The following is a 25,492-nucleotide window of genomic DNA, read 5'->3' on the forward strand; positions in this document are numbered from 1 at the left end:
AAATGCTACAGACTAGGCGGCGTAAACAGCAAACTTATTTTCTCGTAGTTCTGGAGAATGGAAATTTGACATCAAGTTTCTGGCAGAGCTGGCTTCCTGTGAGGAGGCTTCCTGGCTTACCTATGGCCACTTTCTTGTTGTGTCGTCGGAAGGCTCTGTGCTCTCGCCCGTGGTGTCTGTGTGTCCCAATCTCTTCTTCTTATGAGGACATCAGTCAGGTTGGATTGGGACCCACCCTAATGGCTTCATTTTAACTTAATGACCTCTTTTTTTTTTTTTTGAGATGGAGTTTCGCTCTTGTTACCCAGGCTGGAGTGCAATGGCGTGATCTCGGCTCACCGCAACCTCCGCCTCCTGGGTTCAGGCAATTCTCCTGCCTCAGCCTCCTGAGTAGCTGGGATTACAGGCGCGCACCAGCATGCCCAGCTAATTGTTATTGTATTTTTTAGTAGAGACGGGGTTTCACCATGTTGACCAGGATGTATCTTGATCTCTTGACCTCGTGATCCAGCTGCCTCGGCCTCCCAAAGTGCTGGGATTACAGACTTGAGCCACCGCGCCCGGCCGACTTAATTACCTCTTTAAAGGCCCTATCTCCTAATAGAGTCACATTCTTAAGTACTTTAACATTTGAATTTTGAAAGGATACAATTTAGCCCATGACCGTGCTGAAGCAAATTTGTTTCCCCAGAGTATCATTTTGTGACAACCTAACCAACTGATAGAGATGCGCGCGCATGTGTGTATCTATGTATGTATGTTATATATGTATGTGTGTGTGTATCTAATGTCCAAATAACTACAAATATAAGAATTAGTAATGGTATATTTTCATTTAATTTTAATTTATGTAAATTTTTCTCCCCCCAAATGCTGCCATTCTACAACCAAGATCAAAATAAATTTCTGATGTCTAAACCTCTGAAGTGTTTGGATGAGCAAGTAGCAGCTACTCTAACAGTTGATTCTATAAATCCATTAACCTTCCTTTATTTCAGAACTATCATTGAAGAAAATAGTATATTAGATCATACTAAGCTCTCTGAAATCCAGTAGAGACACAAGGCATATTCTATTTTTTTTCTATGTACAACTGAAAGATTTTGATGCATTTGAGTTTTTTCATAGCTCTCATTGTATAGGCGTTTACTCTCTCTCAATTGTGTTCTTTAAATCCCCTGTATGTTGCATCTTATTTTCTTCAATTTAAACCAATCTTTGGCCACATCTCAGATTAATCCCTTTAGGTTAAATTTTTAGAAGTAGATCTTCTACATCAAAGATTAGAGCATTTCTAAGCCTTTGTTGTGTCTACTACCAAATAACTTGACTCACAGGCATGTAAATTGCTCTCTTCACTAGTGCATGAGAATACAAGCTCAGGATCCCTTATCCAAAATGCTTGGAACCAGAAGCAGCTTTTCAGTTTTTGAATTTTGAGGGGGTTTTTGAATGTTTGCTATACCTAATGGGCTATCTTAGGAATCGGACCCAAGCCTAAACACAAAATTCATTTGTGTTTCATATACACCTTATACACATACCTTCAAGGTAATTTTATACAATATTTTTAATAATTTTGTGCATGAAATAAAATTTGTATACAGTGAACTATGACAACCATATGGACAATTTGTGGTTGTGTGGTATCACCATCATTCCTAACTCTAACTTTATATGCTACTGATAAGCGATCATTTCCTTACACTATCCACACACACGTACTTAATGATTAAAAAAAAATGACATGCCATTAGTATAGTGAAAATATAATGTGTTCAGGTTCACTAAGAATGACAATAGCATCGCAGAATACCTATCAACTCTTAAACAGCAGCAACAGCAAACAGTTGCAGGCTTTCAGTCTATACCTATGATGCTGTGTTTTGATTAAAAGGTTACTATGTACTGTATTTTAATTTTTCAGTTGAGAAGAGGCATCAGAAATAGTTAAGGGTTCAGGAAGTAGGTCCTCTAGGTTTGAGGAGGCATTCTGCTAGACGGTTTAAAAAAAATCTTTCCTTCAGAGTCTTCTGCCTCATTAACAACAGTTTTTGTTTTAGAAGTCTCCCTTTGACTTTGTAAACTGATATGATTCCTTGTTGTGTTAAGAAGGCATTCTGCTCAAGTCCTTCAATAAGCCCTGACACGTTTTCACCCTGTTGTCTATGGCTGCTTTTCCTACAGTGTTAACATTATCATCTTCATTGTTACTATTATCATAATCATTCAGAAATATTTCAGCAATTTTACCATTGATCAATAAATAAGCAACTAGAGCCCTCATTGGTGATGTTAAAAGCTTTGATATCTAATTCCAGGCTCCTGATGGATTCTGAAGGTAGATTGTTTTGCATATTTAAGGAGGTCAGACATATTTTTTTTTGCAGCTGACATGGAATCCATCAAAGTCACCACCTTGTTGATGCTCATCATTATGGAATGATCCAGGCATTGTTCCAGGCACACACAAGTGTGTCTTTGGTCCTAGCATTGGCAATGGCAAATGTCTCATTCTTTATGATAAATTCTTTTTGAAAACCTTTCACACTCATGCCTATCTTCACTGCTGCTAGCATGCTGTTCAGAAACATGTTTTTATGTTTACTCTTCATTGATCTAAAAATATCATGGTCACATGGCTGAATTAATGAAGACACATTTGGGGGAAAGTATATGGCAAAAGTATTTTTTATGAGAATTTCAGCTGGAGGATTAATAAAACAGTTGTCAAGTAGTTACAAAATCTTGTAGTCATCATGCAGTCCAGCTTCCCTGCAGTGAATATGAGCCCCTGATACAAAATGTTTGTGAAATGGGTAGGAAAATACTTACTGGTGACCAATACCTTTTTGTTAGCATAATAATGGACTGGTAAGAGATTCACTCCTTGAAAACAGTGAGGATGTAAGCTTTTGCCTGTCATAAATAAGTCCACACTTATGTGTGCCTGCTGCCTTAGCACATCCATACACAGTTACTCTGTCTTTGGCATCCTTAATTCCTCTAGGGGCTGTCTCGTCAGCTGTAGCCAGTGTATTTCTGATGCAGTAATGACAAAACAGTGATGTTTTAACAGCATTGTAGACATGTTTGGTATCAGAGTTTCATCAGCAATGACCATTGCAAGCTCATCAATGGATTTCTCTGCCATTTGTGATTAGCAGGTCTTTATCACCACAGATCTTTACAAAACTAATAGCATGTTTTTTCTTAAAAAAGAGGAGGAATTGAACCTGAAACTATTACTTGGCTCAAATTTTACTTATACTGTGCAGGAAATATGTCTCTGCATTAACATTTTTGCTTATCAAGAACTAGATATGGAGGCCAAGAAGCACCAAAGAACATGGCTGAGATGTGGCTTGATTTTCTTTGGCTTTTTTTATACACTTTGCACATATGGTAATAAGTATGTCAATTTACTATGCACAGTCTATTTTGTGCATTATTTTGTGGCTCACAGATGGACGGAGACAGCTTTTTTTCTGTATTGCCAGCCTTCAAGGGGGTGCTTTGGGAGCCTACATGTAAACTCTCACCCTTCTGAGAAGCTGGCATTGAATCTGTTTATTGTTAGGCAAAGGAAGGTTGAATTTATAACACTTTTTATTATGTGAATAAACCACATTCTCTCATGTGAACAGGAGAACTTTGTGCAATGGATGGAGATGCAAGGGATTAAAGGTTTTGTAGAACTAAGAGGGAGGAAGAGAACAGCAGGAGTCCAGTTGCAAGCAGAGAATTATTTAAATCAGAGATAAATTCCTAGCTCTCTGGCTGACTTTGGGTTACGAATGTCTTCAGACAGCAAGGTTTGCATTTCTTTTTCAAAAAATTATTTTTCTGATAAAGTACATATAACATAAAATTTACCACCTGAACCATTTTTAAGTATATAGTTCGATGGTATCAAGTACATTTACATTGTTGTACAACCTTCCACACTCATGCCTATCTTCACTGCTGCTAGCATGCTATTCAGAAACATGTTTTTATGTTTACTCTTCATTGATCTAAAAATATCATGGTCACATGGCTGAATTAACGAAGACACATTTGGGGGAAAGTATATGGCATAAGTATTTTTTATGAGAATAAAAATACAGCCATCTCCAGGACTCCTTTATCCTGTAAAACTGAAACTTTATAACTCTTAAACAATGTCTTTTCATTACTTCCTCTCCTCCAGCAACTACTATTCTGCTTTCAGTCTCTATGATTTTTGACTAGTCTAGTTACCTCCTATAAGTGAAATCATATGGTATTTTTTCCTATTGTGGCTGGTTTGTTTCACATAGTAACTTAATGTCCTCAAAGTTCATCCATGTTATAACATGACAGAGTTTTCTCCCTTTGAAAGGCTCGAATAATATTCTACTGAATGTGTGTACCATATTTTACTTATTCACTCATTTGTGGACAGACACTTATAGGCTGCTTTGATGTTTTAACTGCTGTAAATAATACTGCTACAAACATGGGCATAGAAATATCTCCTTGAGGCTCTCCTTTCAATAATTTTGGATATCTACTTGTGGATATCCAAAGTGGAGTTGCTGTATCACATGTCAAATCTGTTTTTAACATTTAAGAAACTGCCATATTGTTTTCTATAGTAGCTATGCCATTTTACATGTTCACCAACAGTGCCCAAGAGTTCCAATTTCTTTGCATCCTTGCCAATATTTATTATTTTCTGTTTTTTTTTTTTTTTTTTTTTGAGAGTAGCCATCCTAATGAGTATGAGGCAAATCTCATTGAGGTTATAATTTGCATTTTTCTAATGCTTACTAATGTTAAACATCTTTTCATGTGCTTCTTGGTCATTCATATTTCTTCTTTGAAAAAATGTTCATTTAAGTCCTTCACCCATTTTTCAGTTGGGTTTTGGTTGTTGAGTTTTAGAATTTCTTTATATATTCTAGGTATTAATCCCTTATAGCATATATGATTTAAAAATTTTTTTTCTCATTCTGTGGAATGTCTTTTCACTCTGTTGATAGTAGTCACTCTGTTGATAGATACACAAAAGTTTTAATTTTCATCAAGTTCAATTTATCCATTTTTTGTTTTTGTTACTTGTGTCTTTGGTGTTTTATCTAAGAAATCATTGTTAAATTCAATGTTGAGAAGATTGGTCCTATTTTCCTATCTAAATTTTTGTCAGACACTTAGCTGTTTGATCCATTTTGAACTAATTTTTATATTTGATTTTAGGTAAAGACCCAACTTCTTTTTTTATTTTTTTGGCATATCTATACCTAGTTCTCTCAGCACTATTTGTGGAAAAGACTTTCCTGTCCTTTTCTCATCAATTGGCTTGGCATCCTTGTTAAAAATCGTTTGATCATACAGACAAAGGGTTTATTTCTGGGCTCTGTATTTCATTCCTTTGGCATAAATGTCTATTTTTATGCCAAAACCACATGGTTTTGATTATTGTAACTTCATAGTAAGTTTTACATCAGGAAGTGTGAGTCCTCCACTTATGTTGTTCTTTTTAGAATTGTTTTGGCTCCTTGGGGGTCCCTTGAGATCCATGTGAATTATAGGATACTCAGTTTCTTAAAAAAAAAAAAAAATTGAGCATTTGATAGAAATTTTATTGTACACTTTTTAAAATAGTATTGTCAGTTTAATAATATCAAGTCTTCTAATCCATGATCATGGGATGTTTTTCCATTTATTTATGTCTCCTTTAATTTCTGTCAGCAATGTTTTGTAGTTTTAAATGTATAAGTCCTTTATCTCAATGGCTAAGTTAATTCCTAAATACATTTGATCCTTGAGGAACGCAGGGTTGAACCACATGGGTCCACTTATACATAGGCTTTTTTCAACCAAACATGCATCAAAAATAGAGTATTTGACAGTTAATGGGAAAGTAAATTAGCACAATCTCTATGGCAAACAGTATGGAGACTTCTCAAATAATGAATAGGATTACCATTCAATCCAGCCATCCCACTACTGGGTGTCTACTCAAAGAAAAATGAACCATTATATAAAAAAGTACCTGCACTTATATTTTTATCATAGTGGTATTCATCATAGCAAATATATGGAATCAACCTAAGTGTGCATCAACAGATCTGGTAAAAACTCTATGTAATAGAATACTACTCAGTCACAAAAATGAATGAAATTATGTCTTTTGCAGCAATATGGATGCAGCTGGAGGTCATTATCTTAAGTTAATTTGGAAATAGAGTCAAATACCTCATGCTCTCACTTACATGTGGGAACTAAGTAACGTGTACACATAAACATGGAGAGTGAAATAACAGATTTTAGAGACTCGAAAAGGAGGGAGGGTAGGAAGAGGTGAGGGATGATTTTTTTTGTTTGTTTGGTGTTTTTTAGTAGTGATGGGGTTTCACCATGTTAGCCAGGATGGTCTTGATCCCCTTACCTTATGATCCATCCACCATGACCTCCCAAAGTGCTGGGATTACAGGTATGAGTCATCCTGCCCTGCCCTTATTGTTCACCCTTGTTCTCACGGAGCTGCTTCGGGAATATATGCAAGGCTTCCTGCAGTGGTGTAGAAGCTGAGGGTTAGGAGCTATTTCCTGTTGAGCTCAAAGCTGAATTTGAACAAATTTAACCCACAATTGACAATCCAGGCCTCCTCTGGAAGCTGCAAGTTTTCAATAAATACAGAGTTAGTAAATATTTACAGCAAACAGATTCCTGGTGTTTCCTATTCCACTACCTTCCTAGAATTTTTCTCCATTAAACAAAATTGGCAATGTTTGAAAATCTGGAGATACTACTAAGGCATCCAGGATGTGTACATGCTGTCAGAGCAGGAGGGGCTGCTGCTGAGGGCCCTGCAGCCCCTGGAGGACGGGGAGGATGTGGAGAAGGTCTCACGCCAGGCTGGGGACCACTGGCTCATCCGCGGACTCCTGGAGTACGTGCCATCTGCCAAGGTGGAGGTGGTGGAGGAGCGCCAGGCCATCCCTCTAGATGAGAACGAGGGCATCTATGTGCAGGGTGTTGAGACGGGAAAGGTGTGGGCCGTGATCGGAAGCACCTACATGCTGATGGAGGATGAAGTCCTGTGGGAGAAGGAGCTGCCTCCCGGGGTGGAGGAGCTGCTCAACAAGGGGCAGGACCCCTCTGGCAGACAGGGGTGACAAGGGCACAGCTAAGAGCCTCCAGCCCTCCACGCCCCGGAACAAGACCCATGTGGTCAGCTACCGCGTGCCCCACAACGCTGCCGTGCAGGTGTATGACTACCGAGCGAAGTGAGCCCGTGTGGTCTTTGGGCCTGAGCTGGTGTCGCTGGGTCCTGAGGAGCATTTCATGGTGCTGTCCCTTTCGGCCGGGTGGCCCAAGTGTCCCCATGCCCACCGTGCGCTCTGCCTGCTTCTTGGGCCTGACTTCTTCACAGACGTCACCACCATTGAAACAGCGGATCATGCCAGGCTGCAACTGCAGCTGGCCTACAATTGGCACTTCGAGGTGAATGACCGGAAGGACCCCCAAGAGACAGCCAAGCTCTTTTCTGTGCCAGACTTTGTAGGTGACGCCTGCAAGGCCATCGCATCCTGGGTACGGGGAGGCTGTGGCCTCTCACTTTCGATGATTTCCATAAGAACTCGGCCCGCATCATTCGCACTGCCGTCTTTGGCTTTGAGACCTCGGAAGCCAAGGGCCCCGATGGCATAACCCTGCCCAGGCCCCGGGATCGGGCTGTCTTCTCCCAAAATGGGCTGGTGGTCAGGAGCATGGATGTGTAGTCAGTAGAGCCCGTGGACCAGAGAACCCGGGACGCCCTGCAACGTAGTGTCTAGCTGGCCATTGAGATCACCACCAACTCCCAGGAAGCGGCAACCAAGCACGAGGCTCAGAGACTGGAGCAGGAAGCCCGCAGCCGACTTGAGCGGCAGAAGATCCTGGACCAGTCAGAAGCTGAGAAATCGCGCAAGGAACTCTGGGAGCTGGAGGCTCTGAGCATGGCCGTGGAGAGCACCGGGAACGCCAAGGCAGAGGCTGAGTCCCGTGCAGAGGCAGCCCAGATTGAGGGAGAAGGATCCGTGCTGCAGGCCAATCTGAAAGCAGAGGCCTTGGCCATCGAGACGGAGGCTGAGCTCCCGCGGGTACAGAAGGTCCGAGAGCTGGAACTGGTTTATGCCTGGGCCCAGCTGGAGCTGGAGGTGAGCAAGGCTCAGCAGCTGTCTGAGGTGGAGGTGAAGAAGTTCAAGCAGATGACAGAGGCTCTGGGCCCCAGCACCATCAGGGACCTTGCTATGGCTGGGCCTGAGATGCAGGTCAAACTGCTCCAGTCCCTGGGCCTGAAATCAACCCTGATCACTGATGGTTCCACTCCCATCAATCTCTTCAACACGGCTTTGGGCTGCTGGGGATGGGGCCTGAGGGTCAGCCCCTGGGCAAAGGGTGGTCAGTGGGCCCAGCCCCGGGGAGGGCATATCCCTTCAGTCTGCTCAGACCCCCAAAGCTCCTGCAGACAACCACGTGGTGCCTGTACTGCACCCCTGACCAATAAAATGGACATTTTTGGGCATTTAAAATTAAAATCTTTTCAAGCTCTTAAAAATGTGGGAGATCTGGTGGGCTCTTATTTCCTTCTGGCAACAACTGGATGAAGCTAAGTCATGACTGCCTCTTAGCCATGATGTGCTCTTTTTAAATGCTGTCACCGTTACTCCCTAGTGATCCCTGAGTCTATTTAGCACTGAGCTTGTATGGTCCACTGCACTTATTTGTGCAACTCATCAGGCTCCTTTAAGGCATTTGATTTTGAGACAGCAGATTTTTAACGCACATTGATTCTGCTCTCAAAGTGATAGACTAATGTGGCAGAAAGAACCCTGGATCTGAAGAAGAGGGTATCTTTCTCACACTAGTTTGGCTAATTTGTGTGCCTCTATTTCCTCATTTGCAAAATGAACTGCTTGGATGCAATAAATGTGACCTCCCACAGTAGCATTCTGTCTCACTGATGTCATGCCATTAGAGACCTTGGATGGGTACCTTAACAAATAAATGCATAGTAAAGAATAATCTGGACTAAAAACATTGCCAACCTTTATTTACAGTTGCGATGTGATTATTCCATTAGTCATGTCACTGATAACTTGATGAGCTTTAGTCTGGCCAATTTTTTTTGAGTTGTTAATAATCATTATTTATTTTTATGTTCCTAAGGAGAAAAAAATATCAAACAGAAGCAGGGCATTTGGCACTTGAAATATCTCCGAATCTAGCCTCAACAGCCAGCTCTGGAACTGGGAAACAACAGTCATTCAGTAGAAATTTGTGTGAAACTGATATATTCAGGCAAACAAGCTGTTTATGCAATAGTTATAATTCCAGGGAGTTGACTTTTTTTTCTGGGAGATGATTAAAGAATTCTTGTTGTGATGATTCTTGACAGCCTAGTTATAAGCAGTTGGTGATCTTTCAATAATAAACTACTGTGTGTACCCTCATGTGTTATGGCAAAGAGCTGTCAACAGATTGATAAGCTATTAATTATTAATAATTCTCTAATGTTTGGAGTTGCCTGTTATATTTTTTCTCTGCCATGTAGACTAAATACTCACTATATTTCTTAGTATTAAAATTTATCAATTCTTTAAAATTTCAATATCTTGTTTTCTCTAATTCTGAGACTATCTGCCGTCTTTTCCAGAATGTAAGATGATGCAAAGATATGTTTGACATAGGTTTCTGAAAGATAAAAAAGTATTTTTCAGGATCCAGAAAATATATGATAGAACTTGAGAATACATTTTCTTATCATGACTTGGTAGTCCACGAATTTTTCAGAGCATGTTTGTGTGTAAATGCATACAGGTATTGTGTGTGAATTAGTAGACATACATATAAAGTAGGGCAAGAGCATCTGGCTGTGGTAGAATGCACATAAGTACACTCTCTAAATTACTTAAACATTCATTTAAATGCTAAAACTTAGCTTCCATAAATTATTTATTTTCTAATGATATTGATGATATTGAAGAGAGATATTAAACCACAAATTTTACCCTTTTCATATTTTGTCATTTTCTTTAAGTACAAAGTGTTTTACTACTCAATAAATTGTTCTATATTTTTGTTTTTTAAATTCTTAAATTTTTATTTCTTACAATTTCTCTGATTTCTTCTTTACTCAATTTCTAAACTTCTATAATTCCCCAGTAAGCTTCAGCTACTAATGGTGCCATTCCTCCTTTTAATTTATTGTATTTACTCTGCCATGGGCCAGGTTACAATTTTATATAAAATGAGTAAGCCTCCTCCTTAGAAAAAGAGTATGAAGCGTCCTCTCAAAATTCAAAAATCTTTGGTCTTTAGAATATGTGTTTTATGATAATATATGCCTTATTGTTAATATAGATTTGTTGTGTTCCAGATGATTGAGGTTAGAACAGCCTTTTGTTTGCTTGAATTTCAATTGTCATTAATTTGAAACTCTAGCTGCATGAAAGCAGTATGTTGGTGAGTTACAGCTTGTACAATTTATCAGACATTGGCTTTGCCATATAGTCAGCTAAACACAATGTGAAGAGATATGCCTGGTTTCCAGTAGTCAGGTATCAAGCTGCCTTGTTCACCTGAAGATTTATCTACAGGTTACTGTTCAATTTAGTATTGAAAGTTTTACTTTAAGAGTGTTGATTGCTTGGCATGGTGGCTCATGTCTGTAATTCCAGAACTTTGGGAGGCCAAGGCAGGTGTATCATTAGGTCAGGAGTTTGAGACCAGCCTGGCCAACATAGTGAAACTTCATTTCTACTAAAAATACAAAAAATTAGTTGGGCATGGTGGCAGGTGCCTGTAATCCCAGCTACTTGGGCGGCTGAGGCAGGAGAATTGCTTGAACCCAAGAGGCAGAGGTTGCAATGAGCTGAGATTGTGCTCCTGCACTCCAGCCTGGGTGACAGTGTGAGACTCCATCTTTAAAAAAAAGAAAAAAAAAAAGAGTGTTGGTAAACCATTCATAGCTTTTCATTATAATTGTCCATATTTCAATTTATTCCATATTGGATCATCGGAACCTTTACTAGAATGTCCCTGACTTACTGAAAAATGGAGAAAACTGGACAATAAAATAGATGCCATGGGAGCATGACTCGATGGAAATCACCATGGGAATGTAAGAGCTGAATTAAAGTAGGACATGTCAATGTCTATCAGAAGAGCTTCTTTCCATGATTGGAAGGTGATTAGAATCTGTAAGTAGACATTCTGGTACAATTATTGCTTGAGGTGGCTACCTGGGTCTATAGAATGAATGAACATGAGAGAGCTGCAGAAATGCAGAGGGCGGATCACTGACATATTCCTCTTGCCCTGCCTAAAGCACAAAATGCCAACATGGTGAACTCTCCTATCTGCCAAGCAGACAGAGACTATGGATGGCGATGGGGCAGATTTTTTCAGAGGAAGTCCTTGCACATAGCAGACTAGTACCAGTAAATTTAGGAGGATATAAGTGGCCCCTAAAAGGAACAGATACTTACTCTGGACTGGGTGGTAGACGCAAATACTCCAAACACCATAAAGTAACCAGAACAGAACATACTGTAGCAATGTGAATTGCTGTGGTGTATTACTTCAAGAGATACTCTTTATACCCTATAATGTACACTTACAGAAAAAGAGATATTAAATGGAAATATAATATTAGATGTCATCCTCAGAGTAGTGATTTGATAGAGAATTCGGAAGGCTGTTAAAACTTCTTTTTGGTATAATATGGGAGGAGATAAAAGCATGAAGGGCTGGCGTACAAAACTTAGCAAGTGTGTGCTCGCATTCAACGTGAGGAGAACCAAGAAGGGGTCCATACTACATAGATGTAGGAAATGTGAGGAATAGAGGGTAGGAGATGGTGCTGGTATGACAAGACAGTTCTCCCCCACATCCCCTCATCTTTCTTTTTTCTTACCTGGTACAGTGGTTTTAAGACCAGGGCCTCAACTGTGAACGTCACACACAGGCATAACTCCTAAGCAAGACATCATATATCTTCATTTTTGGTAGAATTCCTAAGAATTTGATGGAAAGAATTGTCTCTTCATCTGGCAAAATTGGGATGAAGTGAATGCAGCTTTATTGCCTAGTGGTCAAACAGCCCACTATTCTGAACCTATGTAATTCTACTCTAAATGAATGGGAATAGATGGAGAGGAGACACTTGCTAAACTGATATTGCTTCCAGCAAACTGGACCAGCACAGTGGCTAAACCTCATCTTCCTTCCAACTGTGGAAATGTTTGGGTTAAAGTCATGACAAATTGAGAGAAGGAGAAATAGTGACTGAGGGCAGAGGAATGCATAAATGGATTATACTTGAGGGAAATTTAAAATTATATAGGTACCTTGTGAAAGGCTCAGGGCAAAAGAATGTCTCTTAACACAATTATACCAGACACTTAAAATACTGAATTCCTGTAGTTGTCAGGACTAGCCCTGCTTTTGGACCTTGACAAGATGGACTGGAAGCCATCAAACCTGAATGACATTGCTCTGGGAGACTTTTGGTCAAATGATACAATAATGATCAAAGGGGCCAGTTATTGGTGGCTGAGTGGAATTCTAATAACTTGCCATGTCTTGACTTTTATTTTTCCAATTACAAAGGACATGATTTAGGAAGAAATTATCCGAAGCTACTCCCGGCCATATCATCAAATGATATGATTTACGACTTCCAGCAGACTGAACACTATGCAACTGTAAATGTTGATGATCAAATGCTTAGGAAGGGCCATGGTTATAATGGACAAAATATAGCAGCTACATGCCCAGTATGCCACAATGTGCTGTGTACAAAGACATATCATCCTTGTTTTTGTGGGAGGAAAACCATTAAACAGAATGGAAAAAGGCAATGGATTTATGATGAGAACAAAGTAGTAGGCTTTATGTTTTGAGTCCCAATTCCCCTGGGAAGCAGCCCTGTCCTGAGACAAGGAAGGTTATGGGAGACTTCTTGCATATTTAGACAAAATTACATCTAAGTGTGACTGCCACCCATCTAACAATAGAGTTTATAATGGAATAAAGAATTAAACATTTTTGGTATACAACATGTACCCTAGCTTCAATCAAGCCAATAGAACACAGTGGCAACAATATGCAGAGTGGATTAAGCAACATTGGCCCATAAAAAAGAAAAAGACTTTAGGCAGATAGATGATAGTCTAGGCGCTGTAAACAAGCTGAATTCACTTGTAATGAGGAATTGCCTTTTAAAGGAGAAATGCTCATAAACTAGAATCAACAGATAAGAGAAAATTATCTTCCAGGAAGAAAACAAGGTAGAGGAGTTAGCCTGAAAAGATGAGGTTTTAGTGAAGTGGGTCAGGCACACTCAACAAATTATGAGGGATAACTGGGAAAGTGCTTGTAACCTGACCTAACAGGGCCTCTTGACTATTTTAGTACACATAGAGGCTGAAGTGGCCATCGGTCAATGTCCCTCCATCCTAGCTACTAAGGCTCAAAAGGCACAGTTATGGAATCTTATGGACCACCAAATTTATAAAAGTTCTCCAGGGTGTGCATAATTTACACTGATGCACTATGACTTCCCTGATTGCAAGACTAGATCAGAATGAGACATACCCTGTAGTACAATTAGCAGAGATGGGGAATATTCGGATTGCCACCCCTGTCTTTCGTATGGAGGAAAATGGGGCCTTGCTATATTATACCACATGATAAACAGTTTAATACAAGCTTGTGATCTAAGACAGAATACACTGCTTTGGCCACAACTTACTTGGAACACAGATGTTATTGAATCATGGCCAATTGTAATGAAGCCCGTAATATGATATATTGTATATAGGCAAGGGTGAATTTTGTTGGGAAGGCATAGCAAATACCTCTATAATTCTTACTGGTTTGTTCTGAGATGCAGCTGAATTGTATCATAAACATACTGTAATGTGGTGTAACATTGGTATTGCTGGTAACATTAAACTACCTCATATAAATAAGTAATATTATAACACTGGTCAAGTGATGATGATTATATACTGGTTATATACTGATTGTAATACTGATTATAATGATGATCAAATATATTGAGAAATATAATCAAAGCCTCCTTAGGATGTAATACTAATGGAAACTGAGTGGTCTGAGGAAGAATTGAATTCAGCTATTAGCTTCTTTCTATGAGTTTTTATTCACAGGTTTATTACAAGGCACAAATAACAGTAGATTAAGGGGAAGCAGATAATCAAATGAGTCCAAAAATTGGCAAATGTATGAAATGGCCTTACAGGATGAATTATTTGTGGTTTTATGTCAATCTCTCCTTTTACTGGCTCCTCCAACATTTATTCATGCTAATACTATTGCTGTATCTTTTAAAAAATAAATGTAATGCTAAATATAAATGCTCAGAAAAATTGGATTGTTTGACTTTAAGAGAGCATAGACCAAAGGTTAGGGGATTGGACTCTGTAGAAAAGGGTTAACTCATCAGGCGTGAGTTGATCAAATCCTCTACATTCCCAAGAAAGGCCTGTTTTCAGGACTGACCTTTGGCTGTCTTCTGAGAGATGAGCTCTGAGCCCTTGGAATATTCTGCCTTATAGGAATGTTTTCTCTGCCTGAGGCCTTAGGTCATGAGATACAGTTTAATCTGATAATTTATGCTAACAATATGATTGATGATGAAGGCCAGTTTTTGGTCTGGGGCCTACAGTCTGTATAACTGAAGTCAGTCATGTGAGTGCTACGTTCACACATGACTGACCCCTCAAAAATGCTAGACACCAAGGCTCAGTGAGCTTCCCTGGTTGGCAACACTTTGCATGTGTTGTCACATATCATTGCTGGAAGAAGAGTGTAGGTGTTTGTGTGATGCCACTTGGAGAGGACACATGGAAGTTCGTGCTTGGTTTCTCTTAGACTTTGCCCGTAATTTTAATATGTATCTTTCTCTGTCATAAGCTGTAACAGCATTTTTGAGTTCTGTGAGTTTTTCCAAGAAAACATCAAGCCTAAAGGTGATCATGGGGAACCCTGACACAATGTATGAGGTGTGGTTTTCTTTGTATTTAACCCAATTAGAGTTTGATGAACTTAGATCATAAGTTAATGTCTGTTCACCGAATGTTGGAAATTTTAACAATTATTTCTTCAAAAAAAGTTTCACCATTATTGTTTCTTTTCTTCCTCTGGAGCTCCAATTAAACACATATTAGGTGGGTTTAAGTGCCCCACAAGTTACTAATGCTGTCTTTATAGTTTTCCTTTCATTGTATTTTCTGATTGAACAATTTCTATGCCCTTTTTAGTTAAGCATAATCTCTTATCTCCAATAGCTGTTTAGCACATCAATAATTATATTTCAAATACAGTTCTTTTCATGTCTATACTTTCAATTTTGAATAACTTACATTTTTATGTGGAGATTTTCTGTCTTTCCTTGTTATGTTCATGTTTTCTTTTATGCTCTTAAATATGAATATAACAATTGTTTTAAAATTTTTGTCTGCCAATTCCAGCTTTTGTTTCAATTCAAGATTTGTATCTATTAAATGTTTTTTTCCTTGCTTATGAGGGTTATATTTTTACATTTTTTTATGTCTTATAAGTTTTGATTGTTTACTAGATGTAGATGATGCTTGTAAAAAGTGTGAATTATGGGCTCTCATATCTTTCAAAGATTGCTATAATGTTCTGGAAATTAATTAATATACTGGTAGCTCTATCTTACTATATTGAGGTTTAGGTTCTATTAAGGTGGATCCATAGTAGTTTTTATTGAGAACATCGCCCTTCTCCCTAAAACAGGTTTTTGTATCTTCATACTCTTGTGCAAGAATTCTGCTATCATCTAGCACAGTATGACCTGCAGTGTACCTACTATTTGCTCAATCCCATAGGAACTTTTTTTAAGGCTTTACAGAGTCAGTCTTTGCAAATATACAGCATCCATGTTGGGCCAAGCACTCACAGACATGTAAAGCCTGCCTCTGTATTTCTCTTATCTCTGGTATTTATCCCTAGAGAGCCAGATATTTTCACAGCCTTGAACTTTGATTTCTGGTTTTTCAGCTGAAGGGGACCACCATGCTCTCCTGGAACCACATTTTATCTTTGTTCAAGCATATACCCCATACATAATCCTGCCATTTCTTTCATAGAATTGTTTCCATATCTCAAGGTAAAGCAAAGCGCTGCTAGTTCCATTATTCCTTGCCTAATTATGTCAGTCAGAAGAGATTAGTTCTCCCTTTGTGATTATCTTGTGACATTCTTATCATGTGGGTAACATTATCATCTGGCATGGCAATTCCTTGTGTACATATTGTAGCTTCTCTACTGGTTTATAATTTTCTTGTAGAAAGGGAATATTTTAACCAGTATCCATTCCAGCATTTGTCCAAAATAGATACTAAATAATGTTTTCCGATAAATAAATAATAATGTTGCTTAGATGGCAGAATTCAATCATAGCCTTGGGACTACATCGACTTTTCACATCATCTTCATGTAGCGTGTTTAAGAAGAACTTATCCATTAGTACCTCACAGTCCCAATGATTATGTCAGTTGCTTTTTGTGATGTTTATGTAATGCATCCAAATGGCGTTCTCTGAACTGTCTTCCAGACAGCATGCTTGACTGTCTCCTTGTTGCACACCAACTGGCAGAAATTAGAACTCTCTTTCCTCTGCCTTGGCCAGATTTTGTTATCTCAAAAGTTTTATTTGAGAAAGTCCTGCATTAGCTTTTGTTGGGGATGCTGGGAAGAAAGATTACAACATAATACAGAGAGAGAGAGAGAGCAGAATGTGAAGCCAGAATTTCCTTATTTGTGCTCCATCCTTTATTTTCCAGATTAGAACAACAGAGTAAGTCATGTCAACCTCTTTTGACTAATAAATGGGGATTTATACATTCTTTCTAAGAATTAAGTAAGAAGTAAGCACTTTTTATATCTAACTTATGAAGTACTGTTCAAATGCACATACTTATTATCATCATTAAGAGTGGTGTTCATGGGAAAAACAGAAGTCACCCTGAAATAAAATTCTTTTTGTCTTACTTCAATTTCAAAATTGTATCTACTTGTTGAACAACAGCATGCAAACATGAGACAGTGTGCTTTCAAAACTGGAAGGTAAGGGAAAAAATTCAAATCACAGAGCAAAATCTACACGCTTACTTAAAGTAAAAAGTGCCACCTAATTCCCAGTATAATAAATCATTTATGGTTTATTTTTTAACTGGCTTAAGCAGGAGTTTTATTTGTTCATAATTTTTTCTGCTTTTTAAACATTATCTCTAAGTGGATTAGGAGAGCTTTATTATTTCTATATCTTTTGTCGTACATTTATTGAAGTTGCCTGAAGCTAGAAAATGTCAGGATTTTTAGTTTTCCACTCTAGCACATCCTGAGCAAGCAACATATTACATTTTTCATATAACATGTTATTTTTCTGTTTAAATATCAGGCTGTGGTTTGAAATTTTCAAATGTTATAAAGTCATTAGGTTTATCACAGAAACTAATACCTAAGTAAATGCATAATTACAAACTGCCAAGATGATTCATTCTGTTTTGTGTGGTATTTGAGGATCATCACGGTATATATCTTTCCAGCAACACTCCCCAAATATTTCTGTTCCTTGAACTTTAGTGGTGTAATCTAACACATTGAGTACACCAATTTTTTTGCCCAAGCTGTCTCCTAAGCCTGAAATATTTTCCTTTTCACCTGCGCAAGCCAAACTTATCCTTCAAGGCTCAGCTCAATTATAATACTTGTGGGATATCTCTATTATAATTAGTGCTTAAAATTATGGACTATAGGATCAGATTATCTGAGTTTAAATTCTGAATTTACCATTTATTGACTCTGTGACCTTGGAAAATTTACTTTCTCCAGTCTTAGTGTCCTTATGGTATAAAGGAGATGTTAAAGGCATCCACCTCATAGATTATATTTGAGGATTAAATATAATAATACACATGAGGCACTTCAAATTTCTAACCACAGAAAATATGCAATAAATATTACCTGTTTTGTTTTTCTTCAGGTTAGAGTAATCATTTCTTCCTCTGTATGCTTATAATAATTTCCATCTATTTCTGCCATAGGAATTACTTTATTCTGCTTTATTTTAGAATGATATTATACCCTAAGTTTCTTCTGGGCAAGATTATGTTTAATTTATCTTCTTGTGCTCTCCTAGTAATTAACATACTGCCTTGCACATAGGTGATACTTAATAAATTTATTAAAAGGAAATAGTAAATAAAATTAGAGGTGACACTTTGAATAACATGTTGATTTTAACAAAATTGCTACAACTTGTAATTTATTTTGGCATCATAAGATTACCAAAAGAAAGCAAAAGAGCTATTAAAGAAAATTTCAGTCTTTCCTCATTTTAGTAGCCGATTTTGGCCTGAGATGTATCCATCCTGTGTATTTGTATCAAATTACTTTTCTTTCTTTCTTTTTATTTTTAGGAACCTGCTACTTCAGAAATTCATATCAAATTATATGCAAAACGCTATGAACCAAATATTGAGTTAATGCTCCTGAGTGTCTGTTAAATACCTGAGTGCAGATGTGTTGTTTTCTGGCTAGCTAGTATCAGAAGTTGCTGTTGTAATTTTCACTGTATTAAAAATAGATGCACTGAGACTTTTACTTCTGGCATGAAAAAGTAAAGGGTCATATTTACCATCACATCTTAAACAAACACACCCATGACAAATAACACAACAATTTGCTTAGTTTAGAAAAAAGCATCACAAATCGGTGATAACAGAGAGAAAGAAAACAAATTATGTGACCTCTACAATTGCCCCAGTTGGCTGCCTGAAGAGAGTTTTCAGTTCTGTTAGAAAGCAGAACCACAACAGAAGCCATCAGCTTTGCTGAGTGGCAAGTTCAGAGTTGGGAATTTACAGAAGACAATGTGGCTAGAATTTGGAGGCCATAAAATAGATGCATAGCAAAAGAGCCTTGGAGATCTGCAGAGGGGTTCCTTTGAGTTATTGGCTGAGTGTTTCAAAAGCAGAAAAACCTTACAATATAGAGTTCATTATGTGGAGTCCTTAGTATAGGGTATTTTGTTAATAGTGGTGTCAAATTGCCCTGAACTAAAAGCTTTTTTATACTCACTTTAAAGAAGCTTAGAAAAAACCCTAAAAGTGATCAAGCTGACTTCAGGTAGCTTGCCTAATTCCCAGAACAGAGACAAACAATATTTAAATAAATACAACAAAATCCAGTACCAATCAATATAAAATTCACAATGCTAACCATTCAAAGATTTCATGACATTCAAAGAAGATGAAAAATAATACTATTATATATTATAGTATATATTGTACGATATAGTATATAGTATTATGGTATTAGTATGTATTATACATACTGTAACCAGCAGAAAATGTCTTAGAATTAACAGACATGATAGAATTAGCAGATAACAACTTAAAAAGATTATAAATGTAATTTATATTTCAAACACAGATGAAAAGTTTATAATGATGATGAGAGTAAAGAATGATATATAAAAGGCCCAAATGAAACTTCTAGAGATAAAAATTCAATATCCTCAATTAAAAAAATACACTGAGTAGGATTAATGCAAGATTATACACTGCAGAAGAAAAGAATATTAAAAACAGCAAGAGAAACTTCCAAAGTGTAACACAGAAAAAAATTGAACAAGAAAATAACATGAGTATTAGTAAGTTGTGGAACAATATAAAGGGTCCTCACATATATATATTTTGTGTTTTTTTTCTTTTATTGTACTTTAGGTTCTGGGGTACATGTGCAGATCATGCAGGACTGTTGCATAGGTACATACATGGCAAGGTGGTTTGCTGCCTTCATCCCCCCATCACCTATATCTGGTATTTCTCCCCTCATTATGCCTCCCCACCCTCCCCATGCCCTGCTGTACCTCCCCTATCCCCCCTCAACTGACCACAGTGTGTGATGCTCCCCTCCCTGTGTCCACATGTTGTAATTGTTCAACACCTGCCTATGAATGATAACATGCAGTGATTGGTTTTCTGTTCTCTGGTCAGCTTGCTGAGAATGATGGTTTCCAGATTCATCCATGTCCCTATGAAGGACACAAACTTATCATTTTTTATGGCTGTGTAGTATTCCATGGTGTATATGTGCCACATTTTCATTATCCAGTCTATCATAGATGGACATTTGGGTTGGTTCCAGGTCTTTGCTATTGTAATCAGTGCCACAATGAACATATGTGTGCATGTGTCTTTATAATAGAACAATTTATAATTCTTTGGATATAATACCCAGTAATGGGATTTCTGGACCAAATGGAATTTCTATTTCTAGGTCCTTAAGAAATTGCCACACTGTCTTCCACAATGGTTGAACTAATTTGCACTCCCACCAATGGGGTAAGTGTTTGCATTTCTTTACATCCTCTCTAGCATCTGTGATCTCCAGGTTTTTTAATGATCGCCATTCTAACTGCTGTGAGATGGTATCTCAATGTGGTTTTGATTTTCATTTCTCTAATAACCAGTGATGATAACCATTTTTTCATATGTTTGTTGGCCTCATAGATGTCTTCTTTTGTAAAGTGTCTGTTCATATCCTTCACCCACTTTTGAATGGGTTTGTTTTTTTCTTGTAAATCTGTTTTAGTTCTTTGTAGATTCTGGATATTAGCCCTTTGTCAGATGGGTAGATTGTAAAACTTTTTTCCCATTCTTTTGGTTGCTGGTTCACCCTGATAATTGTTTCTTTTGCTGTGCAGAAGCTCTGGAGTTTAATTAGGTCCCATTTGTCTATTTTGGCTTTTGTTGCCATTGCTTTTGGTGTTTTAGCCATGAAGTCCTTGCCTATGCCTATGTCCTAAATGGTTTTGCCTAGGTTTTCTTCTAGGGTTTTTATGGTGCTCAGTCTTATGTTTAAGTCTTTAATCTATCTTGAGTTAATTCTAGTGTAAGGTGTCAGGTAGGGGTCCAGTTTCTGCTTTCTGCACATGGCTAGTCAGTTTTCCCAACACCCTTTATTAAACAGGAAATCCTATCCCTATTTCTTGTTTTTCTCAGGTTTGTCAAAGATCAGATGGTTGTAGATGTGTGGTGTTGCTTCTGAGGCCTCTGTTCTGTTCTATTGGTCTATGTCTCTGTTTTGGTACCAGTACCATGCTGTTTTGATTACTATGGCCTTGTAGTATAGTTTGAAGTCAGGCTGCATGATGCCTCCAGCTTTGTTCTTTTTGCTTAGGATTGTTTTGGCTATGTGGGCTCTCTTTTGGTTCCATATGAAGTTTGAAGTGGTTTTTTTCCAGTTCTGTGAAGAAGGACATTGGTAGCTTGATGGGGACAGCATTGAATCTATAAATTACTTTAGGCAATATGGCCATTTTCATGATGTTGATTCTTCCCAACCATGAGCATGGACATTTTTCCATCTGTTTGTGTCCTCTCTTATTTCATTGATCAGTGGTTTGTAGTTCTCCTTGAAGAGGTTCTTCACATCCTTTGTTAGTTGTATTCCTAGGTATTTTATTCTCTTTGTAGCAATTGTGAATGAGAGTTTACTTTTGATTTGGCTCTCTGTATATCTGCTATTGGTGTATAGAAATGCTCGTGATTTCTGCACATTGATTTTTCATCCTGAGACTTTGCTGAAGTTGCTTATCAGTTTCAGGAGATTTTGGGCTGAGACAATGGGGTCTTATACAATCACGTCATCTGCAAATAGAGACAATTTGGCTTCTACTTTTCCTAATTGAATGCCCTTTATTTCTTTTTCTTGCCTGATTGCTCTGGCTAGAACTTCCAATACTATATTGAATATGAGTGGTGAGAGAGGGCATCCTTGTCTAGTGCCATATTTCAAAGGGAATGCTTCCAAGTTTTGCCCGTTCAGTATGATATCGGCTGTGGGTCTGTTGTAAATAGCTTTTATTATTTTGTGATATGTTCCATCGATACCTAGTTCATTAGGGTTTTTATCCTAAAGGGGTGTTGAATTTTGTTGAAGGCCTTCTCTGCGTCTATTGGGATAATCATGTGGTTTTTGTGTTTCGTTCTGTTTATGTGATGGATTATGTTTATAGACTTGCATATGTTGAACCAGCCTTGCATCACCAGGATGAAGCCTACTTGATCATGGTGAATAAGCTTTTTGATTTGCTGTTGCATTCTGTTTGCCAGTATTTTACTGAAGATTTTTGTGTTGATGTTCAGCATGGATATTGGCCTAAAGTTTTCTTTTTTTGTTGCATCTCTGCCTGGTTTGGTATTAGGATGATGTTGGTCTTATAAAATGAGTTGGGGAGGATTCCCTCTTTTTGCATGGTTTGGAATAGTTTTAGAAGGAATGGTACCAGCTCCTCTTTGAACGTCTGGTAGAATCTGGCTGTAAACCCATCTGGAACTGAGCTTTTTTCAGTTGGTAGGCTATTAATTGCTGCCTCAACTTCAGCCCCTGTTATTGGTCTATTCAGGGATTCAACTTCTTCCTGGTTTAGTCTTGGGAGAGTGCAAGTGTCCAGGAATTTATCCATTTCTTTCAGATTTACTGGTTTGTGTGCAGAGTTGTTTGTAGTAATCTCTGATGGTAGTTTGTATTTTTGTGGAATCTGAGGTGATGTCTTCTTTATCATTTTTTATTGTCTCTATTTTATTCTTCTGTTTCCTTTTTTATTAGTCTGGCTAGCAGTCTATCTATTTTGTTGACCTTTTCAAAAAACCATCTCCTGGATTTCTTGATTTTTTGAAGGATTTTTTTGTCTTTCTATTTCTTTCGGTTCTGCTCTGATCTTAGTTATTTCTCGTCTCCTGCTAGCTTTTGAGTTTTTTATCTTGCTGCTCTAACTCTTTCAATTTTGATGATAGGGTGTCAATTTTATACCTTTCCTTGTTCCTCATGTGGGCATTTATTGCTATGAATTTCCCTCTAGATACTGCTTTAAATGTGTCCAAGAGATTCTGGTATGTTGTGTCTTCATTCTCATTTGTTTTGAAGAACATATTTCTGCCTTCATTTAATTGTTTATCCAGTCAACATTCAGGAGCCAGTTGTTCATTTTCCATGAAGTCGTGAGGTTTTGTGTTAGTTTCTTAATTCTGAGTTCTAATTTGATTGCACTGTAGTCTGAGAGACTGTTTGTTATGATTTCTGTTCTTTTGCATTTGCTAAGGAGTGATTTACTTCCAATTATGTGGTTGTTTTTAGAGTAAGTGTGATGTGGTGCTGCGAAGAATGTATATTCTGTGGATTTAGGGTAGAGAGTTCTGTAAATGTCTATTAAGTTTGCATGGTCCAGATCTGTATTCACATCCTGGATTTCCTTATTGATTTTCTGTCTTGTTGATGTATCTGATATTAACCATGGAATGTTAAAGTCTCCCACTATTATTGTGAGGGAGTCTAAATCTCTTTGTAGGTTGTTAAGGACTTGCTTTATGTATCTGGGTGCTCCTGTATTGGGTGCATATATATTTAGAGTAGTTAGCTCTTCTTGTTGTATTGATCCTTTTACCATTATGTAATGCCCTTCTTTGTCTCTTTTGAGTTTTGTTGGTTTAAAGTCTGTTTTATCAAAGACTAGGATTGCCACCCCTGCTTTTTTTTGCTCTCCATTTGCTTGGTAAATCTTCCATCCCTTTATTTTGAGTTTGTGTGTGTCTTTACACATGAAATGGTCTCCTGAATACAGTACACAGATGGTTCTTGGCTTTTTATCCAATTTGCCAGTCTGTGTCTTTTTACTGGGGCATTTAGTCTGCTTACATTTAATTTTAATATTGTTATGTATGAATTTGATCCTGTCATTTTTTTTACTGATTGGTTATTTTGCCCTTTGGTAGGCGTAATTTTTTCATTGCATTGTTGGTCTTTACCATTTGGTTCTTTTTTGCAGTGGCTGGAACTGGTTTTTCCTTTCTGTGTTTAGTGCTTCCTTGAGGAGTTCTTGTAGGGCAGGTCTGGTAGTGACAAAATCTCTCAACAATTGCTTGTCCGTAAAGGATTTTATTTCTCCATCATTATGAAGTTTAGTTTGGCTGGATATGAAATTCTGGGTTGAAAGTTCTTTTCTTTAAAGATGGCCCCCACTCTCTTCTGGCTTGTAGGGTTTCTGCAAAAATATCCACTGTGAGTCTGATGTTATTTCCTTTGTGGGTGATCCAACATTTCTCTTGGGCTGTCCATAGTATTTTCTCCTTCATTTCAACCTTGTTGAATCTGACAATTATGTGCCTTGGGGTTGCTCTTTTAGAGGAGTATCATGGTGGTGTTCTGTGTATTTCCTGTATTTGAGTCTTGGCCTGCCTTGCTAGGTTGGGGAAGTTCTCCTGAATAATATCCTGGAGAATGTTTTCCAGCTTGGATTCATTCTTCCAGTACACCAATGAAGCATAGATTAGGTCTTTTCACATAATCCCCTATTTCTTGGAGGCTTTGTTCATTTCTTTTCACTCTTTGTTCCCTTTTCTTGCCTTCTTGTTTTATCTCATTAAGTTGATCTTCAATCTCTGATATCCTTTCTTCTGCTTGATCTATTTGGCTATTAAAACTTGTGTATGCTTCACAAAGTTCTTGCGCTGTGTTTTTCAGCTACATCAAGTCGTTTATGTTCTTCTCTAAGCTGGTTATTCTAGTTAGCATTTCATCTAACCTTTTTTCAAGGTTTTTAGTTTCTTTGCATTGGGAGAGAACATGGTTGTGGTCTTGTGGTGGGGGAGAGGCATTCTGGTGTTTGATGGGTTTATTCTTCTTGTGCTGGTTTTATTCTTCTTCCATCTTGTTGGATTTATATAGTTTTGATCTCAGGTAGCTGCTTGGGAGGCAGCCTTTCCTTTGTTTGCCTGCAGAGGTGCCACTGGGTTGCACAGATTCAATGCAGCTGCTGCATCTTTTATTTACTCAGGAAAATTAGGCAGGCTTCTGCAATGATGGCTTCCCTTTCCCCTGCTGAGCTTGATTGTTCCTGGTTGCTCTCTAACTGATGTCCTGGGTGTGACACTCTGGTGTGAGAGTGTTTTAGCCTGCTGGGCTTTGTGCGGGGACGGGGGACCATCCTGCCATATGGGCTGTTTCCCTGTTTTCAGTTTCCCTTCTTTCTAGGGGGCGGGTAGCTCTGTCCAGCCGGCTTTCTAGCTTTTGCTTCAGCCAGTGCTTCCACCTTGATCTGTGCTGACAGCCCTGGTGCCAGCTGAAGTTGCTGTTCTGTCAGGCAGCTCACTGAGGCTTTTCAGCCTTGTGAAGATCTCCTGTTCTGTGGGTTGTAGAGGGCTTGAGTGGAATGCTGTATGTGAACCGAAGTCCCAGAAAGGGAAATCCCCTGGCCCTCCAGTTGGTTGCATGCATCTCCTGGGTGGGGCAGTGCTCCGCCGTGCCTCAACTTGCCCTATTTGGTTAATACACACTGTCCAACCAGACCCACAAAATGAACCTGGTACCTTGTTTGGAATTGTGGAGACCACTTGGCTTCTGCGTCTCTCTCGCTGGGAGC

The 25,492-nt window shown here is 38.3% G+C and overlaps 1 pseudogene; it reads left to right on the plus strand.

Annotated features, from left to right (window-relative positions):
* The window catches only part of LOC118145835 (major vault protein pseudogene), a 42,904-nt pseudogene extending 34,355 nt beyond the window's left edge, over positions 1-8,549 (plus strand).
* The last annotated feature ends 16,943 nt before the right edge of the window (positions 8,550-25,492 follow it).

Source organism: Callithrix jacchus, chromosome 1 (assembly GCF_049354715.1).
Source record: "Callithrix jacchus isolate 240 chromosome 1, calJac240_pri, whole genome shotgun sequence".
In the NCBI taxonomy this organism is placed as follows: domain Eukaryota; kingdom Metazoa; phylum Chordata; class Mammalia; order Primates; family Cebidae; genus Callithrix; species Callithrix jacchus.